This window comes from Dermacentor albipictus, chromosome 1, assembly GCF_038994185.2.
Source record: "Dermacentor albipictus isolate Rhodes 1998 colony chromosome 1, USDA_Dalb.pri_finalv2, whole genome shotgun sequence".
Lineage (NCBI taxonomy): Eukaryota > Metazoa > Arthropoda > Arachnida > Ixodida > Ixodidae > Dermacentor > Dermacentor albipictus.
Genome location: NC_091821.1, coordinates 193,301,058 through 193,328,386, shown reverse-complemented (window position 1 = coordinate 193,328,386; position 27,329 = coordinate 193,301,058). Strand labels below are relative to the sequence as shown.

The 27,329-nt window shown below is 42.7% G+C and overlaps 1 protein-coding gene across 2 annotated transcripts in view; it reads right to left on the bottom strand.

The window, feature by feature from the left end:
- LOC135898014 (mitochondrial proton/calcium exchanger protein-like) overlaps window positions 1–8,929 on the bottom strand; it is a 42,822-nt gene extending 33,893 nt beyond the window's left edge. Inside the window, exons 1-2 of one of the 2 annotated variants that reach the window (XM_070530703.1) lie at window positions 8,706–8,929; window positions 2,919–2,962 (exon numbers count right to left, since the gene is read on the bottom strand). The gene's annotated coding sequence lies outside the window, so the exon portion shown is untranslated. The remainder of the gene's footprint in view (window positions 1–2,918; window positions 2,963–8,705) is intronic. The other variant, XM_065426727.1, reaches the window with a different exon arrangement.
- Between the last annotated feature and the right edge of the window lie 18,400 nt (window positions 8,930–27,329).

Sequence of the window (27,329 nt, the reverse complement as noted above, 5' to 3'; positions counted from 1 at the left end):
TGCTGCTTCTATAATTATGATCACTCCTTATAACAAAAAAAAAAAAAAAAACTGAGAGCTGCTTTTGCTATTAAATGTGAACATTATTTGCTATTAAATGTGAACATTATTTGCCACACATGTTAATGCCACTGCTGACTAGTACAGAAATGCTCACGAAGCTTGCAGCATATTTTGCAGATTGAACTTGCACCAACTGTACTAGAAGTTTAATATAGATAGCACAGGTTCCTGGCTTTTGTGTGCACTTTTGGCATGAGAATAATAAGTTTCGACAAGCACAAACATGTTTTAAATTTCTAGCTACAGACATTATTTCTAATATTGTTTTGTCAAGCCAATGTTGCTGCAGTTCTCTTTACGTACTGAAATAAAAGCAAATTTTTAAAACCTTAACTACCGATGACAAGGTAACTTTCTCCATAACAAAGAGCATCCTCTCGTGCTGATGATGGGTCAATTTGTCGTGAACTTTCTGCAATTCTTGCACATGTGTATATGTGCATCATCATCATCATCATCATCATCATCATCATCATCATCATCATCATTTTTATGTCCACTGCAGGACGAAGGCTTCTCCCTGTGACCTCCAATTACCCCTGTCCTGCGCCAACCGATTCCAACTAGCACCCACAAATTTTCTAATTTCGTCGCACCATCTAGTCTTCTGCCATCCTCCACAGCGCTTGCCTTCTCTTGGTACCCATCCTGTCACCCTAATGGTCCAACGGTGTATATGTGCAGTTCTTGCAATTTTGACAAATTAATAACACACTAAATTTTAGTGTTTATTTCCAACAAGACTAGTCACAATGCAATTGATATTCCGGCTATTCTTAATTTTAGAAAAGAAAATGGTGCTGAAAATGCACGTCTAAAGAAATTCTGCACATTGAAACATTTCTTTTTCTATAATTGTCATGGCAGTTAAGAGGTAAACTGATACTGGAATAAATTTTCTGGATTTAAAGTGAAACATGACTCAACAAAAATGTAAAAATATGTGTGAACCTATTGGACATGGCACCTCTTAGCTCAATAATGTAAGCCAAGGTTGGCCAGTGGTAGCGCCTGAAGTAATTTTTCTTTCACTTTCAACATAATGTATTGGTAAAGTGTACAAAGACCATCATTTTGTATTACCACTTCCCTCTTTGTAAAAGCGAGCCACTGATAACTACATGATTAATGGAGCAACTAAAGAGGTTGTTGGTGAGGCTATGGAGGACACATACCAGTCTACAGTTCCCTTTAAAAGTAAGCTGTCAACTGAATGCTATTATATCTTTGGGCTACTTCTGCTTCAGGCTAGACGCCCAAAAGAATGAGAACTGGCTCTAAGACTGTGACTTGGTGTTTGCAGATTGCCCAATCGAAATAACCACTGGTGCTTTGTAAAACGTTAATATAGTGAGTACAGGAACATGAACACTATTAGAGGTAGTTAAATATGGAAGGAGCTGACAGCTACGCATTATGAATTACCACGCCAAGCAGAACAAGTCTGTTACTGTTATGCCCTTGCACAGTTTCTGTGGCTACTACAACTAACCTCAACAAAATTTGCAGCAAGGCATGGTTCTGTTTAAAATATGGACTCATTCTTGTAAAATTACCCAATATCAGGCACCTGACGTTAGTACAGAATAAGATTATGGCTCCAACATTAAGAGACAACAGTGCCATGCAGTGTCACAATTTGTTCTGTATCTTGTTTCTGAGAAATCCAATAAAGAGAATACTTAATCTAATGAAAAAAAAAAACAAAAACATTCATGGTATCATACCTTCAACTAGAATATCTATTAAGTGTTTGTTATTATAATGTTCAATGAACACCTCGTTTTATTCTGTCCATTATGCAAATGTTGTACCAGAAATACTGCCGGAAATGGGCACTACTTTCTATGTACATGATGTCTGGGGCCTTATTCCTTGTGGCCAATGATTAATAAATTTCAAGCAGAAGCAACATGCCACTATGCATTTCTTGAAAAAGAAGGACTTCAGTATGCCTGAAACACAAAAAGCTGAACAGCTGGAGAACGGTATGTCAATGTACTTCAAGACGAGATACACTTCCAGTGTACTTGCAGAGGTACAGGACAGTGGTCACAACCCCGTAAAGTAGTAGAGGGCATGTAGTATCAAAAAGCTTATGCAAGTGAATGCCTTGACTGGTTGAAACACGAGATCAAGCACAAGATGAAAAGGAATCACTTGTACACTATTCTGCCGACTTGCATATGCCACCTTTTATTCATATAAAAATGGTAAGAAAATACAGCACTTGCCTATTGAACGCAAGCACCAAACACGAGGCATGTACCTAGATTGTGTTTTTACTTAAAGACAAGGGGTGACAAGCACCTAATAAAAAAAGAATAAAGACAGGCTTTCTTTCTTTTTTACAGCCACTGATTAAAAACAACAGAAAACAAACAGCTGAGCATGCTAGCTTAACAGTCGAAGAAGAATGAAGCCCGATACAGGTGGGTCAGTACTTAATATTAAAACACTAGCACCAGATTCTTTTGTCAGTTTTTAACTTTAAGCTTCTCTGTCTATCCCTGTCAATGCACACAGTCAACCTATGCATGTAACTTAAGTGGACATGCAGGAGCCATATAAACATAAATATGCATAGACTAGCCCCATGTCCATGCTTTTGTTAAAGGATCCATCAATTTAAAGAGAGCTCAAAATAAGTTTGACAGTCCTGTTCAAATTTAGTGATTTGTTAGGAGATGTCTTCGAGAACACCATGGTCCAAGACTAAGTATTCGAAAAAAAATAAAATCCTTCATAAATTATCAACAGATCTTAATCATTTCTTACTGATGTGGATAACAGCAACACCACTCCATGTGTTATTGTTTGTGTCTGCCAGTACTACACAGAGTGGCTGTTCGTACCATTCAGGTGAGCAACCTTTTGGCTAGCCAAGTGATCCTACCACCTGCAATACCATCAACAAGGCACAGCACGAATGTCCACTTTTTACTTTTAGGGCAACATTGGCACAATAACAAATACATGAGAACAAACCATATCATAAGAAGCCAACAAACAATGACACCAAGGACAACATAGGGGAAATTGCTTGTGCTTAATGGATGAAAAATACTTGTGCAGTGGATGAAAAAACAATTGCCGCAGGTGGGGAACGATCCCACAACCTTCTCATTTTGCTTCGCACCGCGGCGCCATTTCCCCATCCACTTTCTTGGGTATTTATTTTTCCTAATAGAATCCTGAGAGTGTTAGCCAGCGCCACCACTCACAGACCTTGGTGGCAGATGTGGAACATCCTTTCTGCCGCAGGCGTTCTCGTGACATTCTCGTGACACCTGCAGCAGAAAGGATGTTCCACATCCGCTGCCGAGGTCTGTGAGTGGTGGCACTGGCTAACACTCCCAGAATTCTATTAGGAAACATAAATACCCAAGAAAGTGGATCGGGAAATGGCACCACGGTAGCTCAATTGGTAGAGCATCGCACGCGAAATGCGAAGGTTGTGAGATCGTTCCCCACCTGTGGCAAATTGTTTTATCATCCACTTTCAGTTCCATTAATTTATCGTTTTTTTATTTCATTTAATAAGCACAAGTAATTTCCCCTATGTTGTCCTTCGTGTCAGTGTTTGTTGGGTCCTTATGATATGACTAATAAAAATTGGGCCCCTCGGTTAACCCGATTTCTTCTCGTTTATGAGAACAAACCAGTGGCATGAGACGCAGATGTACACTCGTTCAAATCAATGGGATGTAGACAACACATGTATCAGTGAACAAAGCAGTGCCTAGTAAGCTAAACAAAACCACAGTCACACTGAATGCAAGCTCAGGGAGAAGACAGTAACCTTACAGAAGGGAAATTGTCAGAAATTAGGAGCTTTGAGATATAGTGTACAGCACTATAATTCTGGTGTGAAAACCTTGTTAAAGTATACTCTTTTTACATAAATTATCCTTCTCACTATGTCAAAAGTCATTTCAGGAACTTTTTAAGGAGTAACAAGTTAACCACAGATTGTGCTGAAGAGCACCTATCAAGATTGACATAATTTCAAACAAACATATCACTAATATACAGGAACTTCCACAAGCTTGGTATCCTTAGTACAACAATGTTTGTCTAAAATTTAAAGAAAGAAAAAATGAAATTTACAACAACAAATGTAGTTTTTCTTGGCAACACTAGACTGTTTGTACGAAGCCAACAAGGGTGGTCATCAGGAGTTCAGAACTTTAAGGAAGTGCCAACATTTTTTTTTTTTACTGGATGGGTGTTGAGCATGTAATAACATAATCAAGCCTCAATTCCTCAAGTGTACAACAAATAAATTACTATTCAATGCAACCGCTTCAAAACACATTCAAAGTGCAGCGTGGCTTCAGAAGTTGCATCACAGAAGGTGGAGGTGGCAGTCAAATGGTACAACACACCACTGATGCGCACACTCACATCTTACTGTGCCAGTGAAACCAAGCACACTGAGCACATAACAGAATAACAAGGAAGGGAAGGTGTTATAAACCCCCTACATTCTCCGAGAAGTGGCAGCAGAGGACCAGGCTTAACCCACATCGAATGTGCAGTAGAAAATGATGGAGTGTGGGAGGGCTGATAGTAGTGTCCTGGTAGCCTTTGGGGACAACATCATTGTGTGGCCTACAAGCAGTAGACAAAGCTGACTAGCACATGCGAATGCTTTGTAAAACCATGTGACTGCCACTTTAAATTTCTGTGGTGTCCTCCTTCAGATAGTCTCTTTCAGAAATATCACTTTCAGTGCACTAATCAGCAGGTTGAACAATGCCACTTAAATAATTAAAGCATACAATGCGGCATAAACTAAGTCCCGTGAAAGAGATAGTACCGCTGACAGTGACTGTCCAAGAATACGTCCCCTGCTTCCTGGCCAAAGCAGCACTGCACTGGGCATCGAGTTTTCAAATGGCCACATTAAACAGTAACATAATTATTTGTTGTGCCCTTGAGAATTTGCAGCTTTATACTATAGTAATGGCGTTGACAGCTATCTAATTAGAAAAAAAAAAGGATAGAAAAAAAAAAGGCCGGGACTTTTGTATTATTACTCCTTTAATAAATACCACAGCTTCTCGAATGCTTGATACTTGTCAGACAGCAGCATTTCCCACTGAGGAACAGTCAGGCTTGTGGCACAAGGTTCAGTGAACAAAAAGAAGGGGAACCGAGGGGCCTGATTTTTGTTAAATACAACTATACAGAATCAACAGATGATGAAGCCAAGAAATGCATAGAGGTAGTTATTTGTAGTTCTAATTGAAGAGTAGGAGTGCTAAATTAAAAGGAAATATAAGTGGATGAAAAGACAACTTGCCACTGGTGGGAGTTGAACCGGTTTATGCAAATGAACCTTTGCTTGACACATTGTTTTTCCATTCACTTTCATTTCTTTTTAATTTATAATTTTTAATACTTCAATTAAAACTAGGTTAACTTCCATACTTTCCTTGGCTTCATAAGTTTCAGGGAAGGCTGACTTGCTTCTTGTTGCATGTGGCCCATTGATGCAAGCAATTAGGTGGAGACACCTTACTGCATCACCTTCTTTTGTATATTTTGCAAAATTTGTGCATAATGCCTATATTCTGTCAGTAGCAATATTCAGCTGGTTGATACAGGAGTGGCTGCCCAAATTTTTATGTTGCCAACAACTCCTTGCCTCTCTCTGGCACTATTCCAACCTTACTGGGCTCAGTTTGTATTTACTATGTATTCTATAGTTATAACAGGATAACAAGGAAGGGAAGGTGTTATAAAGCCCCTGCATTCTCTGAGAAGTGACAGCAGAGGACCAGGACTACGTCAAATGTGCATAACACCCTTAATAAAACTTTAGTTCCTTAGAGAATGTCATGTGTTCTCCTGCTCACCATGACATTCTTGCACTGTTTTTGCAATGGTTTTCATTGTCTTGTTGAAACACCAAAAGTTAATAGTCACCATTGCTAGGTATGAAAGTCAAAGCAAAGGGAACCCATATTATCTTGAAAGGAACACTGCTCTTTGCTTGCCTTCAATTCAGCCTCTCTTACAACCTTCAAAATGATACCTGGTGCCTAAGCTATGCGAAAGCAGAGTACAACCCTGTCACGGCTATGTAGAGCACATGGGAGCCGTGTGCCTCCAAAACCCTTAGCACCGCCTACTGGAGGAAGCTGGAATGACATAGTTGCTTCTGAACATGTGCAGCCAGGTACATAGGGCTTCACCCCTCGTGGTCACAGCCATGCCTCCCTGCACAGCTCCCCCTTTCTGATGATTTTGCCCGATTACTAGATGCACAAGCACACAGTATTTTGTCAAGTGATGAGCGGTTGCATTGCCGTGCCAGGACGCATGCTCATAAAAGAACCTTTCCTGTCACTTGTGCCTATCCCAGTTCCCCCTGTTATTGGGCAGAATCATAAGAAAAAGGGAGCTGCGCAAAGCACATGGATATAACAGAAAATGGTGAAGCCCCATCCACCTGGCTGTGCATGCTCAGATGCAACCATGTTGGTTGAGCTTCCTGCAGCAGGTGGGGCTAAGGGTCTTGGAAGCGCACTGCTCCCACTCTCCAGATAGCTGTTACGGGGGCTCTACATGCATTGCATAAGTTGCAAGTAAAATCACAGACATGCTCACATGCACCACAGAACCCAGATACAGCAACTAGGGGTCAAGTACAGTGTGTGAACATGGTGCAGGTTTATGCTATCATCATCATCAAATGAAATTTATCGCATGTAGAATGTTTTCGTTGCCATTTCAGCAGTAAGACCTCCTGAATGTGAAACAACTTCACTTCAATGAACAAGGTCTAATTGGAACAATCCTTTTATGTGAACATTGTTTAACCATCATGGGTTAGAGATGAGAAAAATAAAGCAATTATATATATATATTTGGAACAGTAGCATCAGAGGAATTTTCTTGTTTTTGTGTGGTTCATCACATCTATCTAGTAAAATAGGCACCTATATTTAAGAAACACTGGATATAAAAAGTGTCGATACCCTTCTTGCTCTTAACTATGTCCCTAAGAAACCCATTCCAATATTCTTAGTGTTTATTGTTCTTAAAGCAAAAGCTAATTGTTTTTTGTTGTTGTTTACTAGCACAATTCACCTGAAAGAAATTCTTTATGATCCTAAACTAAACATTTGACTAAAATATGTTTTGTTTTACAAATGAAAAAGGAGGAAGTTTGCCCATTTGCAAAATGCCTAAACTGTTGAAAAGTGCACATCTTTACTAAGAGTTTCAATATCTTGAAATACACCTCTCATTCATGATGAAACAGGTGACATATTTTTTTTTTTATGATGCTAAATCAATAACTGAATGCCAGCTCCACTAATGGCTTGGATGTAGTGTGCCTTCCAAACAATACATAGAGAATTATTAGCAAGCTGGTCCCTTAGCAGCACTGTAAATTCCTTTATTAAATCAATTTTAGGGAGTCATTATATCTATGAAAATGATTCAGTACTTTAAACCTGACTCATACACTGACTAAGGGAGCTAAGCTGCATTCACCATACATAACAGCGTCAAGTAATTTCGCACAGAATGGCACTCATAGAAGCGGCTGAGACTATTTTTTTTAGAAGCAACGACCTTTATTAACAGGTACACAGAAAATATTTATAAAGACATGCATTGCATCCAGCTGAAATACGCAGACAATGTTCACCTTGTGTGCAGTGGCAAAAAACGAAAACTCAACGCGGGGTTCAAGAGCCTGGGGCAAGACGTAAAACACCACACAGCTAGCAGTTATATTGTAAGTACCCCTTTTAGTACTCGCCCAGTTGATTAAGAAAACAACTTGGCCACCCCATCCCTCCTCATAACAAGAATCATTCTAAATTGGCTTATTCATACGTTGTTTATTATGCTCACGCGCAAGAGCCGTTCGACCTACTTAGTTCACTGCACACTATTCGCACTTAAACGAACACACGCGCCGATTATACGCAATAAGTTTGCGAGCAGGGGCACACATGTACCTTATGTACTGGAATCACACATCATCCTGACAGGGCTGAATAATCAAAACTGAAGCACATGACCGAAACAACGGAAAGCGGAACGGAAGTGAGCGTTAGCAACTCGGTAGTTCAGTGCAGGAGAAATAAAACACCGTGTAAAGTTGTCAAACACTGGCGTCCATCCCGCTCAAGCTCTGCAGTAACGAGTGCGCCAGGAATTGCTCAATGTCCCGAGGTAAAAAAAGCATGCAGCTTTTTATCATTCATTTGACCTCAAACCAGAATTAGTTCTTAGCAACTACCGCAACTCTAGCAAGGTCATTCATCAGTAGATACATTACAGCGGCTGCATAAACAGTACTTCACAACAGTAAATGATAACCTAGCGAAAGTCACACAGCACGACTAAGAACACCTGCACATCGCCTAATAATAATAATAGCCGTACTTGTTCCAAGTAATCAGTGAAACGAAAACAGAAAGTCCCTGCACAGAAAACTCATTCATTCGCACACGAGGGCAACACGGAAAACAGCAACACACACAACGCACGCGGCACCAATCAGCCAAGCAAGCGCGGTATTTTCCCAGGAAAAGATAGCGTTGCGACAGTGGTTAAGAAGAGGCAAAAACGCAAAGTAGAAAGTCAGTTCAGGAATCAGAAGTCACCTGTACCTTTCCTTTTACGACGATGGAGGCAGTCTAGGCCTGATCGCCGGCTGCTTTGTATTACGTTCCTGTAGCCAAATTACGTTCCCCAATGTGACACAGACATCAGCGCAATTTACAACACGAAATTAACGCAGTGTCCATTCTAAATTCTATGATCTAACATACTGCTAACCGCACGCGTGAGGTGAAAAAGCACGACACGCCATCACGCCAGCCATCTGCTGAAAGTAAATGTTGAGTGTAAATTTGAAGTCCGCTCCACGGTTTCGTATTTAGTAATCTAAATTAGTTATAACGTGGTATTCAATAAAGATTCTATAAAGTTATGCTTAAGTAGCTAACTTCAATTATATTTTAGTGCGAGAAGTGAAAAGTTTTTCTTTTTTTAAATTCGGATAAGCCAAATGTCAGTCAAGCCAAGCACAAAACCTGATCAGGAAGATACGCTAGGAAGAGGTGGGAGAGGAGAAATTGGGTAAGGATAAATGGCGCAATGGCGTCTGCTTTTTAAGCGACTGCGCGCGGCATTTCCATAGAGTGCACAGTGACTAATCCGTCATGGGTAAGAAATTAAGACGGAGAAAAAACTGTTAATGGAGTTGTACAAGACTACGTGATTGCAAACAAATCAAACATCCAAGGAGAGACATATGGGTGTCACTCCACGCCAAATACACCAAGTGTCGATCTCGACTCCTTCAGATTTCTTAATAATAAAAGTAATAATAATAATAATAACAACAACAACAACAACAACAACAACAACAACAACAACAACAACAACAACAACAACAATAATAATAATAATAATAATAATAATAATAATAATAATAATGATAATAATAATAATAATAATAATAATAATAATAAAGTTAGAAAAGATGTGGTGTATACTCTCAAAATATTTGGCGTTTTTGTTTACTTTTTTTTATTCCATCTCTCTCACTGCGAGAGAACCATTGTATTCTCATAACAGATTCTGTAAAAAAAATCAAAGCCACGAAAATAGTTTTTACAGGATGACTACAATACTTTTTTTTTCTACAGACATTTGGTAGTTTTATTCTCTTTTGGATGTTCGTTTAGTGTTTATTTTGCGTTTCGGCCCATGGAAAAGTACCATCTAGTACTTTTTTTTTTTATCAAGCAATTCACTCTCTTCTAAGTTAAGTTTGACCCGCCGTGGTTGCTCAGTGGCTATGGTGTTGGGCTGCTGAGCACGAGGTCGCGGGATCGAATCCCGGCCACGGCGGCCGCATTTCGATGGGGGCGAAATGCGAAAACACCCGTGTGCTTAGATTTAGGTGCACGTTAAAGAACCCCAGGTGGTCAAAATTTCCGGAGTCCTCCACTACGGCGTGCCTCATAATCAGAAAGTGGTTTTGGCACGTAAAACCCCAAATATTATTATTATTATTCTCTTCTAAGTTACTTGAACAGCAGTTTATGAAAACGCCTTGTAACTGTAATTTCATGACTTGTATGTTTACTTAGGCAATGTAGTGAAAACATGTTTGTTCTGTCTTATACTAATGACCATTGCCTATATCTTGATGGTCAAAAAATGCAAGTATATTCCTGAATCGGAAAAAAAGAAATCAAGATAGAGACCATAACTTCTGTGATGCTTATTTAGCTGCGAATTGCATAATCAATTAGGATCATGAGTACAAATAGTATGCATTGGATAGTAAAATTGATAGTAAAATTTGCCTCTGAAAATTAGTTGGACTGATTTCTCATTTGTAAAACAAAGCCCACAAACTGATCGTGATATAGTCATGGTGTCTTCTATGGATTTAGCTGACATATCCGCCTCGTTTTCAAGACCATTCCATTAAGCGTTTCCATACCTTCCTAAGACGTTGCTTATGTAGGCTTCCCAGAACGTTCTTCGTCTACAGTATTGAAGTAAATGAGAATACTCACTCTATTTACTGCTACTGATGTGCTTATGAAGGCATTGTTTCATTTAATATTATTAATGCAATTGTGATGGTGTCGGTGATGGTAATAGCTGCAGCTGAGTTTAACTCAGCTGCAGCTGCAGACGTCCAGCTGATCGTTATCGAAGATGAAGAATAAGTGAGTAGGTGCAAGACTACCTTGCGAGCTACGATTGGACCGTATCAGCCGCAATTGTTGATGTCCTATGAAAATGTCATTTGCGGACTTCTGCTACACACACAAAAAAAGTTAACACAGCCCGACACTCTTTCTGAGTTGTTGTTGTTGTTGTTGCCTCAAAATATGGCTCGTACCCACGAGGGGGATTGGCCACACTGGATTGATCGAAAAGTACATACCAATAGGGGTAAACGCCTGCATTCAAAACGAAGCATTAGGCAACTAAATGATAACACAACTTTTGAGAGAGCCTATACATAAACTTTGAAAAGAACAAAAAAAGAAGTGTCCCACGGTCGGCACCCTGGAAGTGTAACCTCCCGGACGCTTCAATGAACTTGTGCAGAGCAGTATATTATCAACGACCCATGGCTTGTGCCTATAATTGAGAGGCACCAAAGGACAAAAATGTTTGGTGTTGTTAGTGCTAAACCCAGATTACCACTTGGAAATATGAGGGACATTCTGTGGAGGGAGGAGAAGCGGCGGCAAGAAAGAGAGAAAGGGTCGATAGTTTCCGGTTCAATACAAAAAAAAAAAAGGTCAGATGCTAGTTATGGACAAACCAGATCTATGAAGGTAAAAATTTAGGCGGTGAACTCTACAACGGAAGCTTGATAACGTCATCCCACATTGTCGTGAAAGGCATTTGCTTGTGTTCCACCAAAATTTTAGATGTCGAAAATCATGCGCGCAAAGTATAGGGATGATTCACTGCAATTTAGAAATAAAAGGGGTTTAAATCTAGCTCCTGTTATTAAAGAGAAATCCTGAAGAACATTTAAAACCAGACCATTTAGTGACGACGATGCGAGGAGGGGGGGGGGGGGGCGTGCCAGTTCATTCTCATTCATTTAAAAAGATTCCACACGTCCAGGGACCCGGATAAAGCAGACTTGAGATAAATTGTCCGGGGCAACAGTCGTAAAAAATAGAAAGTCACTTAAGCATCCTCACGTGATTCCGAAACGAAAGCATTAGGAGTAAGCATTGTCTAAGTTATCACCTCAAATTTAAATTCCACCTTCATCCACTTCAATGTGCCTTAATCCCCCTTGCTCTAATTTGCACTAATCTTAATCCACTTTAATCCACCTTAATCCAACTTTGGGAGTGGGCCAGTTCCGACGCCGTGGCTGTTCCCCGTGGGATTTCGCAGTGCGAGACGCAGCAGGTTCAGCGCGGGGAACGTGACGTTAACACTTGGTCAAGTGGGTTTTCTTGCCATCGGATGTTAACTCCGGATTTTACACTTCATGGGGCATATCATGCTTTCGCATTAATATACTCAGCGGGTGGGACCGATTATCAGAAGTTAAATGTGTACAGACTGAAAGCGCATCTGTAACAATAATTACTTTAGATTTCAGTGCCCCCAATTTTCTGATGGCCAGAATAATTGCCAGAAATTCTGCGAGAAATATTGGAGTGTAAACAGCGAGACCGAGAGCAAAAGACCACTTAAGCTGATTTGAAAAGAAGACAACTCCGGCCTTCTCTTAACTTTGTGTTGCGTCCGTAGAAGTAACCAAGTGAGACGGAAATTGACTAACATGATCTTGAAGGAGGCTTTCAAGTATCGCGCTGGAAGAAATTTTGGGTGTTTTGGAAAAATATTGTTACGCGAACGAAGGATTAACAACTGGAGACTATTTACAAAGTATATTTACAAAGGATAATGCAGCGCTGGCCAGTTCAGCCGACAGTTCGAGAGCCAGAGAGCGTTCGTCGTCTTCGCCGGGGCGCCCGCGTGCATCGTCCACAAGAAACACGCAATATGCATGTATCATTACCCCCGGCGGCAGAAGCATCGTCCCGGTGCGTCTAAATATCGGTGACAACAGGAGAGTAATATGCTTTGAGGCGTGCGACATGAACAACGTCAGTGGAATTCGGGGCAGATGAGGCACTGGTACTGATTGGGGCGATCGCGTAGGTAACTGGAGTGAGGGCACGCAGCACTCGATATGGGCCTGTGTACCGAGACAGGAGTTTTTCTGACAGGCCAACGTGACGAGTAGGGGACCACAGGAGTACCAGAGATCCAGGAGAAAAGTGGACGTCTCCGTGTTGGCGACCATACAAACGCCGTTGCTTCTCTTGCGAGGTCAGGAGGCGAGCGCGGGCAATTTCGCGTGCTTGGGCTGCCCTGGTGATGGCGTCAAGTGCATACTCGCTACTCCCTGCTGAGGCGGATGGTAGCGATGCGTCCAGTGGCAATGCGGGTTCTCGGCCGAACAACAGAAAGAACGGGGAATAACCAGCAGTGTCATGACGCGAAGAAGTATATGCAAAAGTGACATAAAGATATGGCAAGGTCCCGATCAGTATGGTCGGACGAGACATACTTTGCAAGCATGTCTGTTAGGGTACGATTCAGACGCACCGTGAGACCATTAGTATGTGTATGGTAATACGCAGTCAGCTTGTGCTTGGTTGAGCAGGACTGCAGGATGTCGGTGATGACTTTAGAAAGAAATGTCCGACCACGGTCAGTGAGCAGTTGGTGTCGAGCGCCATGCTCCAGAATCACGTCACGTAAAAGAAAATCGACGACATCTGTGGCGCAGCTCACTGGAAGCGCTCTGGTGATAGTGTAGCGTGTGGCGTAATCTGTCGCCACAGCGACCCACTTGTTGCCAGACGTGTACAGAGGAAAAGGGCCAAGTAAGTCCAGGTCAACGCGAAAGAACGGCCAAAAAGAACGGCTCCGAAGGAATGTCGAGTGGTTGAAGGCACCCGACAGGCAGCGTCGATGGTGTTTTTCGGCGCTGGCATTTCTCACACGCCGCAACGTATTTCCGGACGGAGCGGGCAAGGCCTGGCCAAAAGAAGCGTCGGCGAATCCGGTCGTAGGTGCGGGAGACGCCAACGTGACCTGCCGTTGGTAAATCGTAAAGTTCTTGGAGAAGAGCTGACCGGAGGTGCTTAGGAATGACGAGGAGCAGGGCAGGAACGTCGGGGACGTACATTGTGCCGGTATAATACACCATCCCTGAGAACAAACAGGTGAAGGGGCGAAACAGAAGACGAAGATTCCAAGCCATCAATGATAGCTTAATATATGGATTATTATATAATAGAGTAAATATAAGGGGCTTTACCTTCAACGAATTCGTTTTTGGAGAAATCAGGCAAGGTAGAGGAGCTTGAAGCTTTGATAACAGCTCCTGAACAAAAACTTGTAATTAACTGTCGATAACGCAGCCAGCATGAACTGAAATATGAACCACGGGAATTGATGAAAGCGAACTGCAAACGGGACAGAGATGTATCGTGAAGCTTCAGGAAAGTCAGGACAGTAAATTGTTTAAATCTGGACTCAAGCGGTATAATGCCAGCCTCCATATAAAGCACAATGCTAGCCACAAACCACGGCAGCCCATGGCAAAGACGCAGCACTTGCCTTTCCTGTAGTATTAAAGGTCTGAGCTTTTATGCTGCACATCATGAAAAAAACAGAAACAGAAGAAATTGTGCAGATCATATGCACTGTGGGAATCGATGTAAGCGAAGCTTTCTGCGTTGCTTGCTTTAATTGACGTAAATAGCGGTGCTGTTGACGGCGAATGTTTAATTTCTTCGGCGTTTTGTCAACACAAGTGTGGTGAGTTGATGTTACCTTGCGTGTACCACTGCTTTTTGCCTGTGTAGTACACAAAACACAAAGGGAGAGGTGTTTGCTTGATGCGTTGTAGTGCGCCATATTTCATAACCTCTGAGGCGGTTGAGCGTGGTCATTGCCTCACATAGCACATCGCATCGTGCCAGACGCATTGAACTTGAATTGGATTATGGGGCTGGTATGCGCCAAAACCACAATCGGATTATTAGGCCCGCCGTAGTGGCGGACTCCGTATTAATTTTGACACCGTGATGTTCTTTAACGTGTACCAAATTATAAGTGCCCGTGCGTTTTCTATTTCGCCTTCGTCGAAATGCGACTGCCGCGGTTGGGATCAATGCCATAGCCGCAAAGCTAACGCGGCGGGGACAGAAGTGTTGGTTTGACGGTCGACCGCTTCAGTAGTGTCGCCTGGACCCTGCGGTGCGCTTTAATTAATGCGGCTCTGCTTTTGCATGCCCTGCGTAGTTTGTCCGCTTGACATATTTGTATGGTGTTTATTTTTCAGAAATAGCAGCAACGTACTGTGCCATACCTTCAACTTAAGCTTATCCAGTTTTCCCGCAACCGCCGTCGTATAGAAGTAAGTGTTAAGATGCGTTATATTTCGATTGATTGGACGCTCAGATAGCAGAGCACGTAGCGAGAGGACACAGAGCTTCGGCAACACAGACACAAGGCTTCCAACCACACGTTGTCGTCGTCTTTCTCGAAGCAATGCCTGCTGCGCGTTCTTCTCCAGTACATAAGGTTTGCTTGCCTTCTCACGTCACCTCCCCTCCCCCTCCCTTGTACGGGAACCGCCTCTTCTCCTCCCTCCTCCCTACAGTTCTATCAACGCCATCTAGACTAGGTGGCGTTGGTTCTATCTACTTCCCCTGTGGACTCGCACCTTAGTAGAAAGGGAAACGTTGCAGTGTCTGAAATGCTTCTGAGGGGAGTTACGGACAATTACAGCTGTGAAGAGGCTAATTTGGCGACGGCCAGGGAGCTCCAGAGGGCACTGTGCACATTCTACGCGGTGAGGTGAAAACGAGTTTCTAGCGTCGCCTTTCCTATCTGACTGGCTCCTGTCATGCATGCACACGCTGTGACCCCCCTCCCCCCGACGCAATGTGCCTGACAGCAGCAGCAGGGGGAAAGTGAAGGAATAGGTAAAGAAAGCTTTGCTTTTAAAGAAGACCACCGAATTCGGGAATGGGGCGGACGTAAAGTTTATAAATAGTCAATAATGTTGCCCTACGCACACCTGTGTTTTTTATGACTGAACCGGTGCATCAACCCCATTGCATGTTCTCCTTTACTAGCATTTGCTTCGATTTGCTGCAGCGAGTTTAGCTTACCTATATATGTTACACCTAAGTATGACGTAATAGTTGTGCGGAAACCCGCAAGGTGAAGAGAAGTTATTAATAAAGGGGAAATGAAATAATAGAGGGAAAATGAGCCCTGGACCAGGATGAATCTTTTTTTTTAACTTCGAGGCTTTTTCTTTAGGGGAACCCGTATGGTTTTTTTTGTAGCAATTTGCTGCGTTTGGGTGAATGTCTCATATCCCCCTTTATTATCCTTAAGTACTTCAACGTTGCAAGTCGCGGTATCAGCTCATTTCGATAGCGAAGAGAAATAAAAATGGGATTGTTATTCTTGTCGCCTTTAACATATGGCACGTAGCCATGAGGGGGGATTGACCAAGTTTCGCAATGGAAACTCTTTCTGCGTAAAGCTTTTGATGATCGACAATTTCTTTTCAGCACTGAAAAAAAAAGAGTTAAAGGGAGACCAGCTGATTTTATTTATTTATTTGAGTACATTAGAAATGCTGGAAACTTTCATCACCAGTGTTTCCACATTATTTGACTTCCATATACAGTGTCCTCAAAGTTAAACTATCAGTAATCTCAACAAAACGACTATGCTAGCAACGCAAATGCTGCTTGCACAGGTGGTTTATGCGCTTTGACGGACACAGTTTTCGCGAGGGAGTAGAGTCAGCAAGCGCATAACCAAAACCAAGTTGTCAATTACCGTTTTAAATGTCGCGAATATATTACACGTTTATGTTAGAAAGACGAAGAAAATGGTATTCCAAGTCCATCTTTTAGACACTTCACTAAAACACTTCTGCTCCGAGATATACACAGCAAAATTTATAGCTACTTGAAATTCGCATCCAGAGGCGATAGTTTCAAAACAAAGACAAACTTTCCATGTGACGCGGACGACCTCGATGGAAAACGGGAAGCTGGTCTTGTTTTTGTCAGCCCAGAGCAGAAGCGAAACTGTTATCAGCTCCGCCCTTCTTCTAGACTTGCGTGCTATACGGAATCGGCTACGTCACACGGGGGTTCATCTTCATGTCGGCCTCCCGCCTCTGAGTGTGAAATTAGCGTATTGAGCGTCAAATTTGCAGATGAGTATAACACAAAATCTTTAAATGTGTCAAAATTGAGTTGTCCTGGAATATGATCGTGTACTAGTTTTTAATGCAAACATATATCCTATTTTCGAAATTCAAAAAGTTGGTTACCAATTTTCGTTAATTATGTACTTGCTGACTGTATTCGTTCGCGAATATTGTGTCTCCGCAGCTCATACACCACCTGTGCAAGCAGCATTTGCGTCACTTGCATATAATCTTTATTAAAATTACTGATACATTGAATTCGAAGACCTTGTGTATGAAGACGCAGAATGACCTGAAGTACAAAAAGAAATGATTAAATAATTGACAGCGATATTTCTCGGGCATTATCCTATGATAATAACATAAACAAAACGGCACCAGCATGCTCTTGCATATTGCTACGCCATCATGCTCCGCATATTTAATTTCTGCTTACTCACGAGCCAGAGCATTAGCAAAGCTCTTTCCGTGAATTCAATCAACCTTAGTCCCCAGCATCTGTGGAGCATATGACCAAGGCGGCAGTCAGACCTGTAACGCAGCAGCAGAGGGTGCTAAGGATCTCTGGACCCGGACAGACCGCCAATGGAAACTGACCCTGGCAACATTAATACATGAACTCTCTCGAGCCAAGCTAGCCAACCATCAGTCATTGTTTGGGATATCATGGGCCTTAGTGAGGTTAGAAGAACTGGTGATGCTTATACAGTGCTGACAAATGGCCACGTGCTCTGCTATAGAGGACTTACAGATAAGAAGCAATACGGGGTAGGATTCCTAATCCATAATGACATAGCGGGCAACATTGACGAATCCCACAACATTTATGAGAGAGTAGCAGCAGTCGGAATAAAACTTAATAAGAGGTACAGAATAAAGGTAGTACAAGCCTACGCTCCAACCTCCAGTCATGATAATGATGAAATAGATCAGTTTTATGAAGTTGAATTAGCGATGATAAAAGTGCGAACTTAATATGCTGTAGTAATGGACGACTTCAATACAAAAGTAGGGGAAAAGCAGACTGGTGAACAAGCAATTGGCAACTACGGCGTCGGTTCTAGAAACGCTAGAGGAAAGATGCTGGTAGAATTCGCGGAAAGGAATAATCTGCGAATAAGGCACTCCTTCTTCAGGAAGCGTAGCAACAGAAACTGGACCCGGAAAAGCCCTAATGGTGAAACAAGAAATGAAATTGATTTCATATTTTCTGCCGATCCCAGCATAGTGCAGGATGTAGAAGTGATAGGTAGCGTAAAGTGCAGTGATCATATGTTAGTGAGGTCTAGGATTCACCTCAATTTGAAGAGAGAAAGAATAAAATTGGTCAAGAAAAAATAGGTCAACCTATAGGCAGTAAGGGTAAAAGCAGACAAATTCAGGCTGGTACTTGCACAGAAATATACAGCCTTAGAACAGAGAGATGAAGATGACATAGAGGTAATGAATGAAACCATAACTAGGCTGGCTTCAGAAGCAGCAATTGAAGTGGGAGGTAAGGCACCAAGGCAACCAGTAGGTAAGCTCTCCCAAGTAACAAAGGACCTAATAAAGAAACGACAAAGGATGAGAGTGTCCTACTCAAGATATCAGATGGAATTCGCGGAACTGTAGAAACTGATCAACAAGGAGAAAGTAAGGGATATTCGAAATTATAACGTAAGAAAGACTGAGGAAGCAGTAAAAAATGGACGCAGCATGAAATCAGTGAGAAGAAAACGTGGCATAGGACAAGCCAAGATGTATGCACTGAAAGACAAGCAAGGTAATATCACCAGCAATTTTGATGATATAGTAAAATCAGCAGAAGAGTTCTATACTGACCTGTACAGTACCCAGAGCAGCCATGCTACCTCCATTTAAAGAAGTAATGAACAGGATATGGGAGGTCCCTCCTATAACTAGCGATGAACTTAGAAAGGCCTTGCAAGACATGAACCAGGAAAAAGCAGCAGAAGAAGATGGAATAACAGTCGGTTTAATCAAAGATGGAGGAGATATAATGCTTGAAAAGCTGGCGGCCCTCTATATCATCTGTCCCACGACTTCAAGGGTCCCAGAGAACTGGAAGAATGCTAATATCATACTAATCCGCAAAAAGGGAGACGTTAAATAATTGTAGGCCCATTAGCTTACTTCCAGTATTGTATAAAATTTTTACCAAGATAATTTACGATGGAATAAGGGTAACCCTGGAATTCAGACAACCAATAGAACAAGCTGGCTTCAGGAAGGGATACTCTACAATGGGTCACGTCTATGTCATCAATCACGTAATCGAGAAATCCGCAGAGTACAATCAGCCTCTCAATTAGCTTTCATATATTACGAAAATGCATTTGATTCAGTAGAGATACCAGCAGTCATAGAGGCATTACGTAATCAAGGAGTACAGACCGCTTGCGTAAACATCTTGGAAAATAGCTATAGAGATTCCACGGCTACCTTAATTCTCCACAAGAAAATGAGGAAGATACCTATAACGAAATTAGGTCAAACGAGGAGGCGCAATCTCTCCAATGCTATTTACTGCGCGCTTGGAGGAAGCATTCCTGCTATTAAACTTGGAAAGCATAAGAGTGAGAATCAATGGCGAAAGTCTCAGCAACCATCGATTTGCAGGTGATATTGTCCTGTTCAGCAACACTGGCGATGAGTTCCAAGAAATTATTGAGGACCTTAGCAGAGAGTGTCTAAGAGTGGGGTTGAAGATTAATACGCAGAAGACGAAGATAATGATCAATAGCCGGGCGAGGGAACAAGAGTTCAGGATCGTTAGTCAGCCTCTAGAGTCCAGGGGAACAGGGGACCCTGATCATGAGAAGGAAATTTACAGAATAAAAATTGGTTGGAGCGCATACGGCAGACATTGTCAGGTCCTGACTGGAAGCTTACCATTATCATTAAAAAGGAAGGTGTACAATCAGTGCATTCTACCGGTTCTAACATATGGGGCAGAAATTTGGAGAACAACAAAGGAGCTCAAAAATAAGTTAAGGACCGCGCAAAGAGCGATAGAATGAAGAATGTTGGGCGTAACGTTAAGAGACAGGAAGAGAGCGGTGTGAATAAGAGAGCAAACGGGGATAGCCGATATTCTAATTGACATGAAGAGAAAAAAGTGGACCTGGGCAGGCCATGTTATGCGTAGGTTAGATATCCGATGGGCCATAACGGTTACAGCCAAGAGAAGGGAAGCGCAGTCGAGGACGACAGAAGACTAGGTTCGGCGATGGATGGATGGATGGATGAATAACTTTATTGAGGTCTCTCGGTGAGCGCGATTAGCGCGAAATTTGCGGGTGCAAGTTGGAATCGGTTGGCGCAGCACAGGGGTAAGGCGTAAAATATGATGATGATGATAATGACGACGACCGGGTAAATGTCCCTGAAATGGAGCCCAAACAAAAACTTTGCCCGGTACTCGAAAATTTCGTGCCTTTCGTGCGGCTTCTTTTGGCACTACAAGTGCCCTTAGGTTGTGGCTTTCCGAAGCACAGTCGCCTGTAACATTTCCAGTGAAAATTCTAGAAGATCTGTGTTATCAATGGGCAAGAAAGCCTTCATCGGAGTAATGAAGCTGTCAACGTGGTTGAAGAGACATTAAATAGGGAAGCTGCATTTGTACATTCTGTGTGTGCAATGGAAAGGAACCATCACTTTAACCGTGAGAGGACGCTTGATAGACCATAGCAAAATATGTGGAAAAGAAACCGCAAAAATGAAAGACGTGTACGTGGAAGACGCCATGCTGAAGTTGCCGCACCAGCCCGCCGCGACGTCATTGATTTTTGTAGCGTTTATTCGGGTCTTGTTATTTACTCGTAAACAAGGCCACATTGCATTCCGAAAAAAAAAAATGATAGAGTCAGGTTGGCCAGTTTTGAGAACTTTTTCTGCTACCGGAAGCGGTTAAAATACCACGAAATACTTTGAAAGTGTTATGAACGAGAGGAAAGGAAACCAAGAGTCCGGTTTTTTATCACTCATATCATAAGAAGCCAACAAAGACACCAAGGACAGCATAGGGCAGATTACATGTACTTGTTAATTCAATTAAATAAATGACAAAGTAATGGAAATGAAAGTGGATGAGAAAACAACTGGCCACAGGTAAAGCACGAACGTTTGTGGCCCACCTATATATATATATTAAATTAAATTATGGGGTTTTACGTGCCAAAACCACTTTCTGATTATGAGGCACGCCGTAGTGGGGGACTCCGGAAATTTCGACCACCTGGGGTTCTTTAACGTGCACCTAAATCGAAGTACACGGGTGTTTTCGCATTTCGCCCCCATCGAAATGCGGCCGCCGTGGCCAGGATTCGATCCCGCGACCTCGTGCTGAGCAGCCTGACACCATAGCCACTGAGTAACCACGGCGGGTATATATATATATATATATAAACCGCTCTTTACACGAATTGAATGATACCGTTTTTGAGATTGCAATTGCGCTTTTTCTTCCCTTTTTATTTATTGCACCACATTAAAGATGGCTTAATCGAGACTGCCGTACACATCAGTGAATTCTATATTAACCACATTCGCAATGTTTTTCGTGGGCCTTATATATATATACTAGAGAAGTGCTTCGTCGAGAGCAGGGTAGCAAAGGTCGGTGTGGCAGCGTATTGCCCACTCATACAGGCGTAATTGTGTGGAGTATTGGTGAAATTTGCTCTCTCTAATTCCAGATGAAAAAGAAGAAAATGTTGTAAGCTCTGATAGCCTGATCATATTGTCATAGCTTGGTCATACTCTACACGATCATTGTCTCTTTCATTATTTCCGAGCCCAAGTTTGAATATGCGCGTTTAAAATTTCGGCTGTTTTTACTTGGTATTAACCTAATATAATTTTAAGCTTTTTCTCGCTGGAAGAACTATTTATAAATCCAAAGTCGTCTAAAACAAATGTCTAATCCTTATAGTGTTCGCAACATAAAGTATTGTGCAAAAGCTTTAAATAAAATAATTTGCCAAAAATTTTTAACCCTGCCTGCTTTTTTAGGCCTTTTCGTGTTAGCAGCACACTTGCTGTTTTGAAAAAAAAAAGAAAACGTTTTTGTTGCAATGTTTTATTGTCACTGCCATTTTAATGCAATGTCTTTCGAGTACCACTTCAGCTATGGCATTTTCGAGTCATGTACACATATAAAGTTCTTTCGGTGGTCCCGGGCCGGTCCCAGTCATGCAGGCACGGGCCCGGCCCGGCTTGATGTTGCGCTCACAAACCTGTATCGGGCCCAGGCTCGGAGCCATTGGGTCCGGCTTCAAACGTTGTAAAACAGTAACAGAACTTTCTGGAAGAGGACTCTCGCTACGTCACGAAAATCGCGGCTACTTGTCACGTGGTATCACAAACAGCTGACGCACGCGAATGGAGCGGCACAGCGGTTAGCAGCCGTGTCTCTGAAAGTAGACCCTCGCCGTAAATGGCAGTCCCATACCCAGTAATTTCGGACATTGCCCCTGCAGCCATCTGTCGAACTTCACCGCATTTCACTAGCGTAACTCAATGGGTAACATAAAAAAAAAAGATATTTCAGAAGGCCATTTCAATTTCGACAACTTTCATTTAGCAGGAGAAAGAAGACGAAGTGCTTCTCTTGCGGAACACATCTCGTCCGTCTCAGTGCTTTTCGGGACTTCTCACTGCACCTGTGGGGTCTACCGCCCCCTCCATCGCGGTGATGGATGTCCAAGACCCCGAGGACCCTCCCGCGATTCCCGTTAAACCGCGGACATCGGTTCGAAGAAGTGATGAAATACGTCGAGTGATAGCGAGGACACAGAGCTGTACTCTGCATCAGGTGACGAGCCCTCGGAAGACAGCTTTCGACTTGTCCAGTACCGCAAGGCCATACGAAGAATTCTCAACTCTTCTTCGGTTTCCAGCTCGAACACCGTGAAAACAGCGCCTCAACGATGGCCTCACTCCATCCTGTTTGTGCCACAGAACGCTACCGACAACCTGCGCGTCCTCAACAGGCAAGCACTCTCCGTGCATCTAGAAAACACCGTGCCGAACGAGATCAAGCATGTCAGGATAAACACTAGCCAAAACATCCTGGCAATCGATGTGATGAACCCGAGCACGTTGAACATACTACAACATGTAACGCAGCTGGGAAACATCAAGGTCCGCTCCATCATGCCATCGAATGGTGCCACAATAATAGGAGTCATCTATGACATTGACAATGAAATACCTAATGCAGACCTCCCAGTTCTCATAAAACCAGCAAGTGAACAGAACGTGATTGTCCATGTTGGTCGCATCGGCAACACACATAGTGTGCGGATAACGTTCAAAGGCAACTGCCTTCCACCCTGCATGAAGGTCGGTCACTTTCGCCACCAGGTTCGACCATTTATTCCAAAACCAATGCAATGCTTCAATTGTCAGGAGATTGGCCATGTGAAGGGTGTTTGCAGAAATTCGGCCGTGTGCCCTCGATGCGCCGAACTCCACTCAGAAGACAACTGCAACGCAACCACGTTGAAGTGTTCTAACTGTCAGGGTGATCACTACGCCTCTTCCAAAGACTGTCTCCAGATCAAGAAAAAGATCACCATTCTTAAACAAATGATGAGAGACAACTCTACCCACAAAGGGGCCGCTGTGAAAGTGCGGTGAAGACGACGCCACCGTTGAAGGTCTTCACGACAGAAAACATCAACTTTACAGGAAAAGTCAACTCGTCAAGCAGCACCATCAGCGGAAGTTTCGAGCACTCCAAACACCGATTTTGGAAGGGAGAAAACTGCCAGATCTCTCTCTACAAAAGAATGGCCGCCACTTCCACGTACATGACCACCAGAAGAGCCGCGCCCAGTACAGCAAGGTGCTGTATCCGAGGAGTCGCGGAAAACAGATGAGCAAGTGATTATTATTAGTGACTATTATTAGTATTAGTGATTATTATTAGTGACTATTATTAGGCCTTTAATGAATGCCATTCGCGTGTTGCTAAGCAAGATGCACACACCGTCTACCAGAAGTGCGCTTCAAGTACTGGACGCTCTGAGTCCGGTGCTGGCAACCCTTGAGTAGATCATGGCTCCACAGCCACTGTCATTTAGGGATGAGGTCCGACAAGCAGCTATTTTTCAGTGGAATGCCCGCGGGCTCAGAGAGCGCCTTTCAGATTTCCGTCGCTTCGTGTATGCCAATATGTTTCCCATTATTATCATTTGCGAGCCGAACTTACCGAACACGATCAGGCTTTCTGGATATGAATCGTTTATGTCGTCAACTGTTGGTGAAAACAGTATGGTTTTTGTGTTTATTCATCGTGACCTCACCTACATTCATCAGCCTGTACCACCTAATGACGACAATCAATACATATATGCCTAAACGTAAGGAAAAAGAATTTGGCCTTTACTTTTGTGGGCGCCTACTTATCTCCGTCAAGCCGATTTGATTACAAAAGACTACGAGACATCCTTTCCTCAACTCCCAGTCCCTGGGTCATTATTACAGATTTCAATGCCCATCAGGGGCCCACTCTGGGGAAGTCCGAAGATCAACGCAAGAGGCAGAGCTCTGGTATCTTTCGCCTCCAGTAATGAACTTTGGCTGCTGAATGATGGAAGTTCACGTTCTTGCGTGGCTCCACGTACAGCAGCTGTCTTGACTTGTCTTTCGTCTCACGAAGCCTTGTCAGACGTGCAGGGTGGTTTGCGGACATACAGACGCACGGAAGCGACCACATCCCCACGTACATCAAGATCAGAGGATTGTCCCCTTACAAAATACGGGATGCGATCCAAAGAGTGGACTGGTCTAAATTTCAATCTATCATGGAAGACCACTGCGACGCCAATCCATCTTTCGACTTGGAAGAGGCAATCAAGAGCGTGGTGCAAGACACTAAGTGTACTCTCACATGCTCTTCGAAACTGACGGAATTTGATGTGAAACTAGAACGACTTAGAGCAATCCGACATCGTGCTGAACGAAGATACCGACGTACGAAGACAATGGATGATTTACGGACCGCCAGACGCACGCAAAAGAAGATCCAGCGCCGGTTAGACAAGCTCGAATGGCAACGTTGGACTGCCTTCTGTGAGTCGCTAGATCCACACAAGCCTTTATCGCAACTATGGAGAACGGTGCGTGGTCTCCGGACACTGCCCGTACAGCGATGCCCATTCAAGGCTCTTGCCCTCTCTCAAAAAAGATCGGAGATTGACGTGGCAGAGGATTTCTGCGCCAGATTATCCGGCCAACTCACAGCTACCAACATTCCATCGCCTTCGAGTAGTTTTCCACCGCCACGTGATCACCGCATGGACGTATACCATTCTCAATCTACGAACTTAAGACAGCATTAGCTTTGTGTAGCCACGCATCAGCGCCAGGACCTGATGGAATTTCCTACCGAGCACTGTGTCATCTGGGTGAGCGAGCGAGAGGCGTTCTCCTTGAGCTGTACAATGAATCTTGGAGAGATGGCACGCTACCAACAACTTGGAAGACAAGTCGCCTTATTCCACTGCTGAAGCCTGGCAAGTCGCCGTTGGAACTCTCATCATATCACCCGATCGCTTTGGCGAGCTGTGTGGGCAAAGTAATGGAGAGGATGGGCCTAGGACGCCTGGAGTGGTACTTGGAGTACCGCAACACCTACCCGGATGCCATGGCGGGCTTTCGATGTGGTCGATCATCGATCGATAGCGTCGTCGACCTGGTCACCTACATTCAACATGTGTAGTTAAACCAGCACGTAAAGCCAAAAAACCATGGATAAATAAAAACTGTATCCGTGAAATTCGTGCCAAAAACCGCCTCTACAAAACTTTTATTGACACCAGGACTGAAAAAGCTTTGCATGAATTTAAGGTACAAAGGAAAAAAGCAAATAGTCTTTTGCGTAGAGAGAAGAGACAGTATTTGAATAATTTGTTCATTTATGAGGTAATAAAGACATCTGATTTCTGGAAGCGTATTAATGGTTTTCTTGCGCGAGGAGATAAGAACACGGCTATAACAGAAATCACACTAGGTGATAAAGCTTTATCATATGAGACGCTTGAAAATACATTTAATAACTATTTTACAACCTTAGTAAACAGTACTCATGATCCTAATTCTTTGAATTATCTTGGCCACAGGACTAAACAATCTGCATATTTAGCGCCTATTTTGGAAAATGAGGTATTTACTACTTTTATGTCTATCAAAAACAGCAGATGTTGTGACATCGAAGGATTCGAGATCATGCCATTTAAGCATGTCCTGGACTTGATTCTACCTGCATTAGTACATATATTCAACTTGATATCTTCCAGGGGCTCGTTCCCGAAAAGACTTCAGGTTGCGAAGGAAGTAGTTTTGTACAAAGTTGGCGATAAAAACGAGCTGACAAACTACCGTCCAATATCTGTGTTGCCCATTTTTTCTAAAGGTGTAGAAAAACTAGTACATGCCCGCATGACATCGTTTCTAATCAAACACGACCTGATCACTAATATGCAGTATAGCTTTGTGAAAGGGTAGACGACAGAAACTGCCTTACTTACTCAAAAGGAAATTATATTGCAGTCGTTTGAACAACAATTATGTACTCTGGGTATCTTTGTTGATTATTCGAAGGCGCTTGATTGTATAAATCATTCCACACTACTCAACAAACTTGAACGTTATGGATTTCGTGGCGTATTTCTTGAATTATTACAGTCGTATCTTCAACACCGTATGTAACAAGTGATCATAGAACGATATGTGTCGAATTTAAAGCCAGTTCACGCGGGAGTGCCACAAGGAAGTATCCTGGGGCCCCTGCTTTTTTGTATTTATATCAATGACTTAGTTACTATAGATAATAATGTGAAATTTATTACGTACGCGGACGACACAACTATTCTGGTTACCGCACCGAATTCCACAGAGGCTATCGGTATCGCAAATGAAGCTGTAACAAAACTGTCCTCGTGGTCTACCGCAAATTCACTTAATATAGATACTAAGAAAACAACAGGTGTTTTGTTCAGACCGAAAAATCGTAATGTCGCTACAGACTTAACATTACAACTTAATAATTCTACTATTCCGATTGTGCCTTCTGTTAAATGTCTTGGGGTTGTATTCGAACAACATATGTCGTGGAACTTGCATATGGATTTAGTCGCTGCGAAAATATCCCGTGTGAGTGGAATTTTATGCAGGCTATGATATTTTCTCCCTAAAAGCATCAAGCTTCTCCTACACAAGTTCTTGCTTCTCAGCCAAACCCACTATTGCCGTCTTGTTTGGGGTACTGCGACACTTTCTAATATCACCACATTAATTCAGAAGAGATACCAGCAGTCGTAGAAGCATTACGTAATCAAGGAGTACCGAACACTTACCTAAATACCCTGGAAAATATTTACAGAGGTTCTTCAGCTACCTTAGCTCTACACAAGAAAAGCAGGAAGATACCTATAAAGAAAGGGGTCAGACAGGGAGA